The following is a 15,599-nucleotide window of genomic DNA, read 5'->3' on the forward strand; positions in this document are numbered from 1 at the left end:
TTAAGTGTGAAGGGATGCTGGTACAGTTCTTAACCACCATGTGATATTACACCAAGCAGGGCAGTGTACGGTGGTCCTAGGTTCTGTGCCGAGAGGTCCTTCGCCTCTGAAGTTGGCTCATCTGTCATGATAAATCCATGGTCATGAACCACCTGGTGTGATCTTTGAACGCCAGCTTGGACGGCCTCAGCTGGTGGTGATCCTGAATGGCACTTTCAAGTTGGCACTTCTGATATTGGTGAAATCTCTGTCTGCATCTTTTTGCTACTGTGAAACTTGTGTGTTGGAGTTCACAAAAACAATCCCTCTAGTTGATGCATGCAGGCTAGATTGGAGTATGGAACCCCTGTACAATTATCCACCTCTACTCTCCTGCCATGAGTTCTGAAGATCAGGAACGGTCAGGCTCAAGTCGTCCTAGTGGCTCAAGATTGGTATTAAGTGTTGTACTTAGAACATCTGGCCAGAGGCATCTGCTGGAGAATCTTCTGTCTCAGCAGCAGGGAAGAGTTTTACAACTGGGTTTGCACAATCTATACCCCAGTGTGTGGAGATTGAGCAGTGGGAGTTGACTATATTTGATCTTCCTCCTGAGGATGTTATCCTTGCTTCACAGCCCCCCCTTGTGTGCTGGCATAAATATGTGGCTTGGTGTGGTGTCCACAACACATCCCTGTTACAAGTCAGACCTTTAAATGTTTTATTTTGTTTGTCTTTGGCCCAGCAGTTACTTGCAGTGGGCACCATTAAAGCTTATTTGTCAGCCCTTTCAGACATTTTGCATTTCCCGAACCGGCCATCCTTGTTTAAATCACCTGTGATGAGGTTTGTAAAAGGTTTAACATGAATTTTCCCCTAGACCCTTTGTAATGTTACAGTGGGATCTCAGTTTGGTTCTAACGGTCTCAAGAGGCTGATGTGCAACTGTTCACTGCATTTTTTGATTCTGAACACTGTGTTGATAGTCTTGATTAATGCAGCTCATCAAATGAGCGAGTTACAGGCTTTCATGGCGCAGGAGTATACACACCTTTCCCCAGACTAACTGGTGTTGAGGCCCAAGGCAGACTTTTTTTTCCCAAAAGACATGACGCCTTACCCTGTTGAACATTCCATCACTCTCCTAACGTTCTTTGCTCCACCTCAACGATCTGCGGAAGAGGTGAAACTCCCTTGGCTGGACCACTTGGACCACAAGAAAACTATGGTGTGATTGATTTAAAAGCTCGAAGACCATTGGGAGGATGATCAGATGTTCCTGGGGTTTTCTTTAGTAAGGAAAGGCAAGGTGGTGCAAAAAAGGACCTTTACATTAAAATCTGCTATGCATTAGCCAAGAAGGAACCTCTGGAAGGACAAAGGGGCACACTCAACCAAGGCTGCTACCACTGCACTGGCATGAGGACTGCCTTTTCTCGACATTTGTGCTGCAGGACCTTTTCTTCTAAGCCCATTTCACAGACCCTTTTCCTTTGGAGGTACTGGTTTAGCATCTATTCCAAAGGTGAAGACTCTATGGTTAGAAGTGTCCATTAAAGGAGAAAGTTACATAACTTTTGCAATGCTCTGTGTAGTGGATACTCTGTTCCTCAATGCTGTCTTGACTGTAGAATTCTCTCTTTCCATCAAATAGGGTCCCAAGTTAGGGATCTGCACACTGGTACTCTAATAGGTTTTTGGGCTGTGCATCCCATATTGTAGACAGTCAAGAAAATAAAGAAAACAATATCAGTGTGCTGGGGATGCACTTATATGCATCACTTCTGGATGACACCACCTACTAGTGTGTGTAAGCATTGCTGTATAAAAAGCTATAATCCAGTTTGGCACCTGGGAATATTCAGAATTTGAGGAATCTGCAGATAGATAAGAGTACCCATCAGAAATAATACTCACTTTGCTCACTTAATCTTTTCTCTAACAGTCTAAATGATTCCCCTCAATGTGTGTTTTCTGTCCTTTTTTCACTTTAAAATGACTGCTCCCTCCCATATTGAGTTTACCTATGCATTTCAACCTTTCAGACACTTGTGACACAGCTGACTACTTTGTCCTGTTTAAGACCATCACTTTTCTTGCTATTGCTGGCTCTTAACTCATATGGTGTTCATAATTGCTCATTCTCCTTTAATGGGTCTCTGCTCTGTCTTTGCCCACCAAAATCATCTGATGTTCTGGTGGTTTAGTTCTTGGCCTTATTATTACCCACCGCCTCTGGGCTTCTCCTAGACTCTGATGACATCCAAATCTATGTATGTTTTACTCTGATACATGAACTAAACACCCAAATGTCGATCTATCTCTATGATAGGGTACTGAATAGCTTTACAGTCCCTCTTGCTCAGAATGCAATACAGCTTCTGCTACCTGCTCACCTTTAGAGCATGCGTTGGCAAAGCTAATAGGTCTTAACGTTAGGACCTCTTAGCTTTGCGGTTTGCATTTGGTGGTGCTGTACAGCACAGGGAAGCAGTAAAAAACAAAAACGTGATCGATGTCTGCATGTCTATATGTAGCCCACAGTAGTACCAATTTTAAAATAAAAGAGGACTACAGTTGTTGGGAGGAGCATGGGGTTGTAACAGAGAACTCTGTAGAAGAAGGGAAATAACAGCACAGACAGAATTAGTCTGATTTAGAATTTGGTAGACCAAGTGCAGCATCAAAATTGTGATTAATATCCCGCCTGCCAAACTACTCTATTTAGATTGAGGGGAAGCACCAGGTTTGTGATAGATTGTATAAGGGGGGTATCGTTGGTGACAGCCCAAAAGACATTAGGCCGTAGGTCAGAATACCTGAGACCAGTCTGCCTTACTAAAAGTACACATTTAGATGTACTTTTCCTATTCAGAACCGCCAGGAAAAAACTAGACTGGTAAGCCAAAGAAATAACTCCTATGTGCAGAGGCCTTTTGTTTTTTTTTATTTCTCATTACAAACACTCACTGTGTGAGTTTGTTTTTGAAAAATAAAAAAATGTTCTGAATGGGCGCATTAAACATGGGGCCTGTTAAAGTAGGGTTGTCGCCCCTTCACCTCATCCGCCATGGCTGGGGCTGAAGGCAGATGTCTCTGCTTATGTGAGAGAAATTTCTTAAGTATGTCAGTTGGCGTTCCACCAAGTCAGCAGCGGTTATTTGAGAAACCATTAGTCTCAGTAACTCTTCTCTCATCCTTCCATCATTTAATTCTGCAGTATTCATACATACTGCACCTTCATGTAGTATTCAATGCCTTGTATACATTGTATAATCTATCACTTAGTTTTGGTATAGGTTAACAGCCCAACTGTTTTTGTCTTGTTTATAGTGGCCTGGTGATATAATATTTTTTAAGTGCAAGAATGACAGAAAAAATTAAGATATGCTTCACTCATATTTCACCCCCACTTGTCCAAAAGCACCGACCATGTATGTGATTGTTAGGTATGAACATTTCTTGGTTACGGTCTTACTCACGCCTACATTTACATAGTGGGAGGCATTAGTGATGTAAGCAAAGGGATCTTCATTCATCCCTAGAAGATTGATGACTTGATTTCAAATCAAATAACCAAGTATGGTAAGACTACCAGGCATTATTGTCAAACCTGCAATATGTGGGACTACCAAGAATTTTCTTGATACTATCATCACACATAAAACAGCATAATCTGTATCCACACTGATCATTCAGCCACACTACTTGAACAAGCATAGAGAGACAACATTGAGGACCTTTGATTGGTCCTCCATTAGGTCATAGCAGGAATCCACTCTCAAAGTAGTAGGTCTGCCAGCAATACAGAATTAATAAGCAGGCATTTTAAGCAGATTCATAATGAGACACCGAGTCGGTCATCTGCTAAGACGTTCTTGGCCAACTTTGGCCCTTTATGAGTGATGCCACAATATATATAAAATGGTAATAATTTGAATCTTGGTACCAGAACATCAGATCCAAAGGGAATGTATTTTTGATTCACATTTTTCTTTTCTTTTCCACTGGTCCTCGGATTCCAGAAGTGATCCTCAAATTAAAATATGCTTGGGTATTAATGGTCTGAACTGGCCTTGCCACTGCTGTTTCACTGAGCTGCATACCTCACATGATAGTGCCATGTAAAATGGACCTTTCAGGTGGTACTGGGACCTGACCACAAATGTACCAATTTGTGGCGTGAATATTTTCCTAATTTACAAGCTGTGCATTATTTCATTGTGTAGTGTTTGGGTCTGCAATTGTCTCCTTGTAAGCTCCTGTCCCTCCTCTCATTTGTGCACATCGACGATCATTTGGGCGTAAACCCCCTCCTTGATTACCGTCAGACATATGACCCAGAAATCCTTTGTTGCAGTTGCCATCTTTAGATTTTTTTTTTGCTGAGAGGAAAAACACCAACACACCGCGGAAAACTTCCAGTAAATACTGACGGTGAGACGATTGACGCACCAAGATTGCATGGTTGAAGAATGAGAAAGGGGCATGGGCGTACCTCCATTAGGTTTCGCAGGAAGTGCCACCACAAGGACACCCAAAAAGAATGGATTGAAAAAGGTACCTCCGGCAGAGTTCTGTGCTCTACTCAAGAAAAAGGAGTTTTATCAGGGATATAAAATTCCTTTGAAACACCATGCACATTCATAAGACGAGCCAGAAGAACTCTAAAACCCCATCATTCCAGAACCTCTGGAAGAGATGGAGGGGGTACTTCGAATTAGAGGAAGAACAGGAAGAACTCTCGCAAATGAGAGGGCCAGCAAATGACAGGACATCTAATTAGACTCCCTAAACGAAGGGGTAGAATCCTACCTGTCCAAACCACCAGATGATGTTGCTGCATACAAAGCAATTAAGAGAGCTGCAAGTACTTATAGGATTCAACTAGAAGAGGGTCCGTTTTAGAGGTATGCTCCATCCTAGAAACAATAATACCGGACCAGAAGTGGAACCAATTCCTGCCGATGTTACTTACTATGCCATAACATCAAGGATGGAAAATAAGTACTGTTTCTCTTCAAGAGACTGACCCTGCATCAGGTGGACAATTGTGGTGACAGCATGCAAGAGAGCAAGCACCTCCATCTATGGGGCCACCCCCTGACCAGGCGAGCAAAAGAGTAGACATGGTGGGGAGAAAAATGGAAGGGAAGGCAGCAGCACACTGGTGGTGCTTAGCCAACTTGAGTGCCCTGCTAAACAGGCACACCCTCCAACAATGGGATGAGAATGAAGAGCTCATGAAACACCTGCCAGAGGAGTTCAGAACAAGAGTAAACTCAACGCTACAAGAGTGCAGGACAATCGCCAACGCATACTTCAAATCCACGCTGGATGCAGAAGACACAGTGAGTAGGCAACCCTGTACAGCCACACCCATAGGCAGACACGCTTAGATGAGGAACTTGGGATTCAGAAAGGAGGTCCAGCTATCAATAATTACCATGCCCTTCACAGGGGACAGCCTGTTTGGATAGGCAGTGGACGAGACTCTGCAGCACATGAAAAAAGATGATGAAACATGGAAGACCTGCAGGTCAAGGAAGCCTTCAGAGGAGGTGTGGCTCAAAGAAAAAGCCCAGCCTCAAGGAGAGCCATACAGCCACACACCACCCACACATCCTTTATTCACCGACGGAGCAAGACTACCACTCCACAGCAATGACAGGAAAGTACAACTGTCAGGCAGCCCTTTTGCCCCTGCGAAACTGGAATAGGGGTAACCCAAAAGGAGGGAACCATGGAAACAAGTGACTTTTCCCAGAATTATCTTATGAACAAGTCACCAGTAGGAGGAAGAATCAAAGGATTCCTGTAGAAAAGGAAAAAAAGGTCCCCTCTGTCAAATGGATACCAAATATTATAAGAAGAGAAAATAGAAAGACAATAAAGGGTACAAGAAACAGCAAGCCATAGAAATAGTACTCTCAAAACAAAGACTTGTAGGGCTGTACACAAAACTCTTCTTGGTACTGAAACCAGACACAACATTAAGGCCAATACTGGACCTAGGAACATAAAACAAGTTTATGAATACAAAAAAAATCAAGACTCCTGCAAGAAGTCATCTCTCTGATGTGAAAAGGAGACTACATGGCCATCTATCTCAAAGAATTCTACCTACACAACCAGTGAACAGATGGCACAAACAGTTCCTCAGGTTTGCGGAGGACAAATCACACTACCAATTCAAGGTCCTACCATTTGGAAGTAAAATCAGCTCCACAAGCCTACTGGTGGTCTCAGCACATCTCAGACACAGGGGAACGACTGGCTAGTGAAAGCAAAACCGAGCACCCAATGTAGGAAGAAAATGTATAAGGTTATACAAACCCTACACACACTAGGTTTCTCCATCAGTTACAAAATATCGCCACAGTGCCCAGGCACGAAGAAAGCATTCCTGGGAGCTATCATGAACTCACAGAACATAAAGACGAGGGCAGTGTACAGAAGGTTCAAAGCAGTTGTGTAGCAGTCTTGCCGCTACCGCAAGGGGCAACGTCTGACAGTGAGGAAAATGATGGCATGATGGCCTCCTGCATTCCCTTGGTACTACACACATGACGGTATAATGAGACCAATACAGGAACGGGTCAAGCAAAAATGGTTGTGGACAACCGGGAGTTGGGAGGATCTAGTGGTTGTTACAGACAAGGTTCAAAGACAAATGCAGTGGGAAAGCCATTCAAACCACCAAGTTCGCTCAATCGACCATCACAAAGGACACATCCCACATTGGACATAGACTTCACATGAACAAGCTGAATATCAGAGGCCTCTGGAACTCTGTGGAAGCAGTGTAATACATAAATGTGCTGGAGATGAAGACTGCCTTCCTAGCACTGAAGGCCTTCCAGAAACATCTAACGGTAAGGACAGTTCACGTTCAAATGGACAACACTAAGGCTGTGTACTATCTGAACAAACAAGGAGGAACAAAGTCTTATCCACTATTGACCTTAGCTCAGGAGATTTGGAGATGGGCTATAAAAAAACAGGATATTACTAGTAGTGATACACCTACTGGGAGGGCAAAACACAGAAGTGAACAGGCTAATCAGAAAAGCCAACACAAATAGGAGCTAAAACGAGTCCTGAAGCAGATCTTCCAAATGTGGGGTACACCACAAATAGAGCTATTCGCCAAATACAAGAATGTGAAATGCCATTGCTTCACACCCAGGTTCTCCAACCCAGAGTCACTGGGAACCGCCATGTCAATAAAATGGTGAGGACATTTAATTGTGCCTTTTCTTAACTCCAGTGATATCGTAGGTGATCCAGAAGTGCAAGCAAGAGCATTTCAGGCTGATCCGATAGCCCAGCAGTGGGGGCAACAGATATGGTTCTCACACTTCATGGGAATACCCCTTAAACAATGAATCACACTCCTAGCACACCAAGACCTTTTGACAATACAGGAGAAACCTGTATGGCACCCAGAAACAGGCACACTGTTTGTCAGCATGGCTCCCAAGTACGTAGAATTTGGTCACCTTCATTTGCCAAAGAGAGCAGTAGAGATCATGAAAGGAAGCAATGTAACCAACAACAAAAGAAATGCTACAGTAACCGTAAAAGATTTGTACACTGGTGCACCAAAGTAGGGGAACATTGAAACTGGGCGCATGATGCCACCATCATTAGATAAATGACATACCAGCTATACAAGCACCTCACCTATGTCTCTCAAGTTTCACCTAGCAGCCATTGTAGAATACTCAAAAGACATACTAGGGAGAGGTTTCTTCACCACACTAATGGTAAAAAGCTTCCTTGAGTGAGACAAAAAGTCATGACCTCCAGGGAGCACACTCGTGCCCATATGGAACCCAAATGTAATACTTATGCAACTAATGACATCACCCCTCAAACCAGTTTTAAAAAAATCAAAAAAGCTCAAGCTCCTAACAAACTCCAGTCCTTATCCTCACCTCGTTTAAGAGGGTCAGCGAAATACAAGCACTCAGTACTCAAGAACGGTATCTTTCAATACATAAGGACAAAGTGGTAAGGAGAAGAAAACCAAGGTGCATACCAAACGTGGTATTGAAATTCCACGTTAATCAGACTTTCCACTTACCATCCTTTAGTCCCACCACAGAAAATGCAATCAGAGAAGGCCCTGCACACACTGAATGTCCGAAGGGCAATAATATTCTGCCTGAAAGAATAAAGCCTATCTGAAAAGGAGAACAGTTCTTTGTGCCTTTTGCACATGCAAGAAGGAGCTCCCCAAACTATTGCAAGACTGATAGTGTAGGCAATGCAATGTTGTCACAAGGCAAGGGGAGCAACACTTAAAGAAAGACTTGCAGGCACAATGAACAAGGAAGAAAGGAGCAACACTTGCCTTCCTAGGTAGCGTAACACAGGTTTACATTTGGCAGCTGCCGCATAATCATTGGTACACACCCGTTCGATGGCATGTGGGGCTGTAGATGCACATGCTTTGCATACTCCTGCCATCTAGTGTTAGCTCGTAGTATTGCAAGTTCTTTTTCTTCGCAAAAGCGGTTCGAGTCACTGGATCGAGTGACTCCTCTTGGTGATAGTGCGTCTTTGCATTGACTCCTTTGTTATATTGTTTGTTTTCTCTGCCATCTGGTTCGGACGTGCGTCTTTGCTCCGTCTTTTGACTCGCTCCAGTTCAAAATCTTTCTTACCTTCTTCAACTGTATTTTTTATTCTTGTGCCTTTTCATCTAAGCACTCACCTTGATTCGCCGGTCCGGGGACTGACCACGCCCACTTCAGTGCATCCTCCCCCATCTCGGGCTCATCTAACCCTGCAACACCGAATGGTATGTCAACCTGATGGAACGTACTCCATTTCGCTTCTGTGCTTGGTGCCATGCTAATTTTCCCCACACCGATCAACATCTGGTGTGTAATCTGTGCCTCCTCCCTGATCACCAATAGGCTTCCTGCGACACCTGCAGAACTTTCCAGTGAAAGAAATCGATTTGAGACCACAGCCTCCACGTTGGTGCTGATGAAATTGCACCAACCGAAACCTTCAGTGACGAAACCCATGGAAGCGAAACCTTCGGATCAGAGAGACTCTAGTCAATCTTCTGGTACTCCTTCTCCTTCTCCTGTGGAGCCTATACTGGAGACTATGGACGCTCATTGCACCGCCTCCATATTAAGGAGGGTACAGGACACATTGTAGCTTCTCCTGAACATTTAAAGAGAATGCTGGCCTTTCAGGAAGCCTTGGACCGTCCATCTCAAAAGATAAGAACTAGGGACAAGGCCACCAGCCCATCCTGTAGGCCTTCTCCTCCTGCTCCATTTTCACCTCCTCCGCCCCTCCCCTTTCTCACCTACATGAGGAGATTACACACCTCAAGAATCTCTTTTGTGTTTGGGGAAGTTATGGATAGGCCACACCATAACCCAGATCCCTGGGACACTTACGATCCTGACCTCCATCCTTTCCAGTGATCCCGACCTGTACCCCACATGCCCCTAACCACTAGAGGACACTATTTCCTACCACCAAGTAGTGGCGAGCAGCTGCATTTCACAATGTAGAGCTACACACGGACCCCATTGAACAGGACTTCCTGTTTGACACACTGAAATCTACACACAGGGATATTCCATTTCTCCAAGTGCCCCCTGGCATGCTGCTTCATGCTGATGAAGTCTTCAAAGAGCCCATCCGTTCTAGGGTTCCCACCCCTAGAGTCTACACCAAATATAAGCCGACTCCCTCTGATCCAATATATTGGGCCTCCGTTCTCTACTGACTCCATTATCACAACCCCATCATGAAAACGTGTAAATAGCCTGGCCACTGTGGCTTCCTTCCTTAGAAAGAGAGCAAAAAAAATGATTCTTCCAGCAAAAGAGTTGCTGTGCAAGCAGCTAGCCATTGGGGTATCACCAGCTCCCACACATTGCTGGCCAGATTCGACTGGGATCACTGGAACGAAATGGAGGAGCTAGTCCACTTTCTAACAGATGAGTAACATAAGAGAGGGCAACAAATAGTTGTGGAGGGGCAAACAATTTCTAATAATTCCATCCCCTGTGCCCTGGACGCTGCAGATGGAGCTGCACACAGCATTAACACAAGTTTCCTCCTCAGAAGGCATGCTAGTGTCTGCTGCCCTGGTTTCCAACCAGAAGTTCAGCAAGCGGTCCTTAACATGGAGCATCTTTTTGGCCCTCAAGTGGATACTACCTTTGAGAAGCTAAAGGGCACAGATTTGGCAAAGGCCATGGATGCCCTCCAATCCCCCACAGAAAGAGGCACTTTTCATCGCCCCAGTTTCAGAGGCTGTTATAAATCCACATCCTCTGAGGTGTCCACTTCACAATCCAGACAACCTCAACCCTCCTATTCTACGGGTATCCAGTGGGGTTCCTACAGAAGCTACAGCAGTAAAGGCCAAGGTTAGAGCACCACCGTCTGAGGCTCTTCTGTCTTCCTACCGCTCACTCCACACCTGTCGGGGGACTGCTCCAAAACTTCGTCAGAATGGGTCAATCTTACCAGGGACCAGTGGGTCCTTTTCATTATCAAAGATGGCTATTGTCTGGAGCTCATTGCCACTCCCCCAAATATTCCCCCTCGCAGGATATCCCACAAGCATCTTGCCCTTCTCAAACAAGAGGTTCAATCCCTTCTTCTCAAAGGGGCCATCAAGCCTGTTCCCTTACAAACCAGGAATCAAGGGTATACTCCCTCATTCCCAAAAGGGCTGATCTCTCAGGTCTATTCTGGACCTCAAACCACGAAAACCAATACATCCTGTCAGAACATTTTCACCTGGTTACTCTTCAATATGTTGTTCCACTTTTACAACAAGGCAACTTTATGACCACTCTAGATATAGAGGATGCCTAATTCCACCGAAACCTGAAGGATGTTCACCCACGCCCTCGTCAGCAGCAGACTGAACTATGGCAATGTTCTCTATGCTGGAACCACAGCCAAGCTCCAGAAAAAACTGCAACGTATACAGAACGCCTCCTCACGCCTCATCCTCGACATCCCACGCCGCAACCAAATCTCAGCCAACCTCAGAGACCTACACTGGCTCCCCGTCAACAAGAGGATCACCTTCAAACTCCTCATCCACGCCCACAACGCTGGCCCTGCTTACCTCAACGAACGACTCACCTTCCAGACTCCCAACTCCGCACCGCCAACCTCACCCTCGCCACCGTCCCTCGTATCCACTGAGCTACAGCTGGTGGCAGATCCTTTTCCCATCTCGCCGCCAACACCTGGATCTCCCTCCCCGTCCACCTACAACAGACCCAGGACCACCTTACCTTCAGGAAACGCCTCAAGACCTGGTTGTTCGAGCAGCAGCAATCTCTTTCCTCAAGCTTCAGGCAGTGTTTCTAGCCCTGAAAGCATTTGTTCATCACCTAACTCACAAGGTTGTCTTAGTCCGCACAGACAACAGTACAGTCATGTCTTATTTACAGAAACAGTGGGGGGCTGGTGGGGGCACGATCATCCCAGTTATCACATCTCTCTCAGACAACATGGAAGTAGGCTCTTCACCACCATATTCACCTGGTTGTAGAGTATCCCCCAGGGACAGACCAGGACTTTGCAGACCTGCTCAGCAGAATGCAGCAACAAGCCCATGAATGGGAACTCCACCCACGAATCCTTCAAACATACTTTGCAAACTGGGTAACTCCTCAGAGACCTTTTTGCCACAAAAGAAAATGCAAAATGGGCGAGCTTTGCCTCTAGGTATCCACACCCTCTATCCAAGGGCAATGCTCTATGGATGAACTGGTCAGGGGGTATCCAATTACGCTTTTCCACCTCTCCCTCTCATTCCATTTCTGGTTTGGAGGATTAGGCAAACGTCTCACCATGATCCTTGTAGCTCCCACTCGGGTGCATCAGACATGGTTCACCACACTTTTGGACCTACCACTAGTTCCTCACAAGAAGCTTTCCAACAGGCCAGACCTTCTCACTTAAACTGAAGGAACAAGGATTATGCTAATCCAAACCCGAAGTCGCTCAACCTTGTGATATGGCTCCTGATGTCATAGAGTTTGGTTCCTTAGGATTGCCTGTGGAATGCAGGGACTTTCTCAGGGAAGCTTGACCCACAATTAGAGCATGTTATGATGCAAAATTGAAACATTTTGTTTGCTACTGCCAGCCCATTTGTTTTCTGCTCCATCTACAAAAAGCAAATTTAGCTTACACTTCCATTCCGCTACATTTCACAGCTATAGCTGCATATCTATAGAACAGACAGCATATTTCTTTGTTCAGGTTCCTAGTTATTAAAGCTTTCAAGGAAGGTCTTAAAAGGGTCATTCTACCCAGGTGACTCCTGCACCATCTATGGAACCTCAATATTGTGTTTATCAGTTCACGGGCCCTCCTTTGGTCCACTTCATTTATGTCCTCTTCATTACCTTTCTTGGAAGGTAGCTTTCTTCGATGCCATGACATCACTGAGGCGTGTCAGTTAGCTCCAGGCACTAACCTTGGAAAAACCTTTGTTTCAGATTTATAGAACAAGGTGGTCCTTCGCACAAACGCACAGTTCCTTTTTAATGTGGTTTCACAGTTCCATATAAACTAATCCATTGAGCTAGCAGTCTTCTTTCTGCATCCTGTTTGCGGATTGAGCTCTCCACACTCTAGATGTTAAGAGCACTCACTTTTTACATTGACAGAGCCAGAGTTTAGCAAAATTAAACAGCTCTTTGTAGCCTTTTCACTACCTCACAAAGGCAGTCCTATATCCAAAAGCAGCATAGCTAAAGTGACGTGTGTACAGACTTGTTATGCTAAAGCAAAGACTGTTACCTGTACTCCTAGAGCCCATTCTACTAGAAAGAAAAAGTGGCACTATGGCTTTTCTTGGAAATATCCATACAGCTGACGTTTGTAAGGCAGTTACATCGTCTACACTTCACACATTCACAAAACTTTACTGTGCAAATGCACTAGCACGTCAGCAAACCAACGTAGGTCAAACTGTGCTACAAACACTTTTCCCTTTTCCAGTCAGCTGCAAATTCTACAGGTTAGCCACTGCCTTCATGGAGGGACTGCTTTACAGTCTAAGCGGAGCACGTGCATCTACAGCCACTCATGCCATTGAACGTAAAATGTTACTTACCTAGTAAGCATTTGATTTTGACATGTAATGCTGTAGATTCACATGTGCCATTCCTTCTCCCAGGACACCTGTTGCCATTGCAGTTACATTATATTTGTACATATTTAGTTACATTTGCATGGACATCTTTCTCTATATTTCTCCTACACTTTTTCTCACCTGCCAGCAGGAAAACAATCTAACAAAGGAGTCGATGCGCATGTGCACTATCACCAAGAGAAGGAGCCACTCTATCCCGTGACTCGAAGCGCTTATTCGAAGAAAAACATCTTGCACCACTCCAGACCCAACAAAAGAATGCAGCAGGATGCAGAGCATGTGAATCTACAGCACTACATGCCACAAACGGATGCTAACTGGGTAAGTAACATTTTACTTAGAAAACATATCTGTGTGGACATTCACATTGACAAAGAGGCAGAAGTGGGAAAAGAGATACACACACTCTAAAGGACCCAGCCTACCCACACAACGAAATATCACTTTATAATCACTGCACAGCATGTGCATCCAGAAAATATTCATGCTGCAAAACAAAATGGTTATTTACCTGTAGTAGCAGTTATGCAGCCTGAAGAATTTTCTGGATTCCGCGGTGATCCACCCTCCTCCACCAGTCGAGGTGTATTTACAAACTAAATGGAGATAATTCAACAAAGATGAAGGAAACCAACATATCACATTGCAAGGAGAAAAAATAATCTAAAGAGGGAGACTGCGTCAAAGGTTTTCCTGGGCATGCGTCAGACCTCATTCAAGGATGGTTTAAACCCCTATGGTCGACGACACCAAAAAGAAAAAAGAAGAGAGACCCAATATTAGAAAAAAAAAATACAACCCGCCCCCAAATCTGTGCTCTATGTAAAGAGTCACTAAAAACCTTTAAGAACCACAGAGAATTTAATGTTTAGGTTCTTACTTGATAGCTTTTCTTTATATTTAAATGTATACACACAAATGATACATATGGTTAGAACATAATCAGACAACAGAGAACAGTCTACCCTCACCCACAAATACACATATAATTCAATGTTTATACATACCACTCTTACCCTACTACATCATACCTTTATCCAATAAAAACTTTTGTTGTAGACTGCCTCCACGACACGCAATTATATAATTTGAGAAGAAACCAAATTACCTTATAATACATATACCAGCTGGGATGATTTAAAAGATTGATTATCTCGTTTGAACTGATCGTGAGTCTGTATGGACCAGTAGACCAGTACACCAGGCCTATTAATCTCTTAAATTATAAAGAGATTAACTCTGTATTAGTATGTGTAAAATGAGACAAATTGGTTTCTTCTCAAAATATATAATAGCACGTCGTGGAGGGAGTCTACAACAAAATGTTTCATGGGAAAAGTGGTATGATATGAGTGGTGCGTATGAAAACTGTGATTTATATGTGTTTTGTGGGTGAGGGGGGATGGTTCTCTGTTTAATTATGTTCTTATCATTTATGTGTATAAATTTAAAAATAAAGAAAAGATATCAAGTAATAATCTAAACATATGGAAATCTCTGTGCTCCTTTCAGGTTGTTAGTGACTCTACCGATTTGGAGGTGGTTATTTTTGTTTCTTTTATTGTGGTTTCCCTGTTCCAATCCTGTATCATTTTTGTAGTTTCAGTACTTTTAAAAGTCCTGGACCCAACCACTAGATGGCAAATTAATGCACTTTGTGACTCCAGAAAATTCTTAAAGCTGTTAAAGTATTCCTACCTGTATGTAACCAGTTCCCTGCTGAGAGTGGCAGCCAGGCTCCTGAATTTCTCCAATACTTTCATTAAATGTGCAAGTACACAGCTGTTACAAAAAAAAGAGAGAGGAGATGTCTTCCACCATCTCATCATACATTTTCAAGTAGAAGGCCCTCATCCCCAGCTCGTGGAGAAGTGCGTTAACACTGACATGCTTCAACTCATATTGTACCCAGTCTGAAATGCTTTTTTAATTGACATCAATTTTGCACACGGCATTAGTGAGACCTACCCCCAGCTCAAATGAAAAGAACAATGTGTTCTATCGGAACATGATTGTTTTAAGAACTCATCTTTTTTCCTGTAAAGCTGTATCAGACTTTTGTGTTTCTACTTTTTTCTGCCAAACACTGCCACCAATCAAAAGGTCTGTTTATATCTTGCATGTCAACTGGGCACTTCTGTACTTCCTATAAAAAACGAGAAGATTAGATTAGATGGTAAAATAGTCAAATATAGTTCTAATACTTAGATTGTGAGATCCAAGCAGCCAGTTTCTTGCACAAAAATAATCAGTAACCCAAAGTCAAATAATTCACTTTTAGACACACTTAAGGTTCATTCAACAAGCAGAAACATTATTGCTTGAGTCTTTTCTCTTTCTGCTACTGACATTTGCAGAACAGCTTCCTGGAGGTTAGATCACAAATTTGTAGGGCAGATATTCTCAGTAAAATACTTTTGGTTAGATGGCATATTTACGATTGTTGTCC

The 15,599-nt window shown here is 43.7% G+C and overlaps 1 protein-coding gene across 1 annotated transcript in view; it reads left to right on the forward strand.

Moving 5' to 3' along the window:
• STRN4 (striatin 4) overlaps nt 1-15,599 on the forward strand; it is a 364,118-nt gene that overhangs the window by 309,659 nt on the left and 38,860 nt on the right. The window lies entirely within an intron of this gene.

The sequence above is a fragment of the Pleurodeles waltl genome, chromosome 9 (assembly GCF_031143425.1).
Source record: "Pleurodeles waltl isolate 20211129_DDA chromosome 9, aPleWal1.hap1.20221129, whole genome shotgun sequence".
Classification (NCBI taxonomy): Eukaryota; Metazoa; Chordata; class Amphibia; order Caudata; family Salamandridae; genus Pleurodeles; species Pleurodeles waltl.